This window comes from Gavialis gangeticus, unplaced genomic scaffold (assembly GCF_001723915.1).
Source record: "Gavialis gangeticus isolate Ggan-Ray unplaced genomic scaffold, GavGan_comp1, whole genome shotgun sequence".
In the NCBI taxonomy this organism is placed as follows: Eukaryota; Metazoa; Chordata; order Crocodylia; family Gavialidae; genus Gavialis; species Gavialis gangeticus.
Genome location: NW_017729009.1, coordinates 6,469,238 through 6,472,725, shown reverse-complemented (window position 1 = coordinate 6,472,725; position 3,488 = coordinate 6,469,238). Strand labels below are relative to the sequence as shown.

General features: G+C 41.1%; 1 long non-coding RNA gene across 1 annotated transcript in view; it reads right to left on the bottom strand.

Annotated features, from left to right (window-relative positions):
• Positions 1-48: 48 nt before the first annotated feature.
• Positions 49-3,488, bottom strand: part of LOC109292447 — a 24,288-nt gene continuing 20,848 nt past the window's right edge. Inside the window, exon 3 of the long non-coding RNA XR_002096124.1 lies at positions 49-154. This is a non-coding gene — a long non-coding RNA (uncharacterized LOC109292447). The remainder of the gene's footprint in view (positions 155-3,488) is intronic.

The following is a 3,488-nucleotide window of genomic DNA, read 5'->3' as shown; positions in this document are numbered from 1 at the left end:
TTTAAAAAAAAAAGTCACTAACAACAAAATTACAATGAATACATGAATTCATTTCAGAGTCAAAACTTTACCTGGTGTTTTGATGTTCTCCTGTGTTAAACAGTCTAGCAGTAACCTTGTAAAAATCTGCCTCTTCAAAAATACTTCATGAGTACTGAAAAAGAGACATACAAGAGGACAAGTTTTAGTCTAAGACAGCCAAGAGTCTTGATTTAAAGATTACATTTCAACATGCTAAAGGCCCACCAGAGCTAAATTAAAAAAAAGGGCTACTATGAAACTTCACTTCTAAGCAATAAGAGCACCTCTAAAAGTTTAGTAAGAAGTTTACTGGGTTTTGTGCAGACTCGGTGGAAAAAAAAAACAAACAAACAAAACACATGTTAGTGTTTAAACACCTGCACCAAAAGCAGTCAATTAGTTATCTGTTGTGCATCATCATAGTAACTATAGGTAACCCTGAACTAAGGGTCATACAGGAGTTAGTTCAAATCAACAGTTAATACATGTAAGACACTGCATGCTTCAGTTAAATAGTTTAGAATTCATATTACCTTGTTTCAGGAAAAGAGAAAAAGATTAAGATTTAAAATATGTTAGAATAGCTGTTGAGAGATCCCAGAGTATTCATACAAAGCTATATGCAGGTCTTACATAGCTCAAAAGAGTCCAGACGACAGGCCTAGAAGCTTCTACTTTTAGTACTGTATTTTCTTACTACAACACACCATTTCTGTCAAAAACCCAGCTGCTGTAATATATGGTAACAGCAGTTTCAATATAATGCAATCCAGTTTTTGCCATTTAAGCCTCAACCAGGCAAAAGCCAAAGTAAAGTCTGCACGAGCCACAGGGAACAGAACTATGAATAGGCTTGGCTCTCTAGCTGCTGTTGCTACCCGGTTACTTATTACCAGGGATCCTGCTTTTCTCGCAAAAAAACCCCAAAAGCCCAAATTCTCTGATAAAAAAAAATATTCCAAACTCCATGTTTTTCTGCAGTTAAAATGAAGTATGTGCGTGCATCAGTTAAACACAATGTTTTATTGATACATTTACTATTTTCAAGCAATTTGGAAGCCTACCCATGCCTCAATCATTATATTAAAATAAACTCTAATACCTATATATTCTGATGTTTGACTGTTGGGTTTTTTGTCATGGAAAATTAGAGCTCCCCCTCCGCTGCCCCCAGCTCACCAGGACACAAGTCCAGCTGCAACTGTCCCCCCCGCTGCTTTGCAGTGCTGAGCAGCCCCAATATGTCCTGCTCCTGCAATGCCACTCACTCCTGACCCACAGTCCCTCCCCCCTGTTCAGCTGGTGCCCCTCACTCCTGACACACTGCCCCCACCCGAGGCCCTAGTCCCCCAGTGTGTAGAAAAGAGGGTGGGTATGTGAAGGGGGGTGTAGGCACAGATGCATGGGAGGCATATGCTCCCTCCACCCCCCCAATTTCTGTGCCCACAGTAGGGCACAGGGCTGCAGCTTGGCTGGACCAGCTCCAAGCAGAAGCTGTCTACGTGGCCCAGTGGTCAGGACCTGGAGTGGAGTGCTGCCACGGTGAGGTGCCTTCTGTCCACCCAGCAGCAGCAGGGGCACAACTCCAAGCTGCTGCCACCCCTGCTGCTGATGCCTCACCTTGGCAGCCATGGCCATGCAGCACTCCCTCCCATACCAGGTCCTGCCCTCTCAGCCATGGAGGTGGTCCTGCCTGGAGCTGGTCCAGCCACACTGCAGCCCGCACCCCCAACCCTGGCTGCAACACATTTGTGCTACAATTACAAAGTCAAGCTTGACCCTCATGCTGAGAAGAGTAGCATTTTCTGGCCATCACTGATGTACCACAACTGGTTACAAACCTAACTGATGCAAACTAGAATTTGTATACTCTTACAATTTCTAGCCTCACAATAGGGACTGACCACTGCCTCCAGTGTTTTGCCGCTGGAACGAAAGACCAGTCTTTAAGGTTAATGGAAGTCAGAAAGTTTCCAGAACCTTTTCCCCCTCTTAGTGCATTTTTATCAGAACTGCACAACCTTGATGACTTGGTAAACGAATAAGTGTCTTGTAATCCACCATCCAGGAAGCAGCCCTGTTGCATTCTCATTCCTAACCCAGATCTTGCAGACACCCTCATCTGTAAATAACCCATAGGAAGGTAGACAACAGTACCAACACTGGAAGTATCCGGCTAACACTGATTAATAAGCTTTATGCTACAAGCAATTTTACACTGTGGATACATGAAAGCCAAAGCATAAATTGTCTTCCTTCTTGCAGGCAGCGCACTGAAAACCCCCACTTAAAGTGCAGCTGCAATCACAAGAAGAAAGATGTTTGGTTACCTAAGAAACAGGATAATGAATGTAAAAAAAAATATATATATTAAAATGCCTTTACATAAAAGTTAATAGCATGTTTCAACTGGAATACTATTTATTCATTGTACTGGTCACTTCATCTTAAAATACAATACTGCAGAATTAAGATAAGGTTCAGACAAGGGCAACGAGTGATCAAAGGCACAGTAAAAACACTCAGATGAAACAGTCCCTCCATTTCAGAAAGAAACTACTAGGATGTGACACACCTCATAAGAATATGTAAAAAAATAATGAATAGTATAGAAAAAGCAAATAATCTCTATTCCCTAACAAGAAGCTGCTGACATTAACTGAAATTAGGAAAATAAAATTAAATACTTTCCTTCTTGGCCCATAAAAAAAAAAAAAAAAATATGGGAAACTGAACTGTGAACCTCACTGCCATGTGAAGCTTGAGACCAAAGATTTAGTATTCAAAGGAAAATTATACAGTTAGTGGGATAAAAATTATCCAGAATTCTAATGAAGTTGTTTGAGTGACAGATCTTGTGTCTTAGGGCCTAAACTAAAAACTAAGTCATCTGGGAATGACAAAGTTCAAACCATTCTCTGAAGTACCTGACAATGGCCATCAATAGACAGGACCCTGGACTAGACGGATCCTGGATACATGTTTCGGTACATTACTTCTCTGAATTGCATAAGATCTTGTATGGCAAGATTTCTTAGATCTTGTTGGTTTGAGCACAGGACAAAAGTCATTACTAAATTCCCCCATGATAACAGATGAAGACCAGTGCTCATATTGGCATTAGATCTTCTCTAAAACAGGGAAAACATTCTAAACACTCTAAAACAGATACACTAGGAAGACATTTTAAAAGTACAACCAGCTATTCCACACCAACTCTGTGTAGACACTATTATGGAATACAGGAAGATAGTGGAGAACCAGAACATTTTTCTTCCTGGTTATGTCTCATGAAAAGGTTACAGCCCTGTTCTTTATAGCCAAAGCACCCTCACATCAAGGCTAAACCTCTTAACGGGACTCTACATTTTAAGTGTACTCAAAGATCAAACTAGTGCAGAAGGCAGCTAACCATTCATCAAGGAGTTTTCCTTGTCATCAGCACAGGATACCAGGGCTCCAAAATC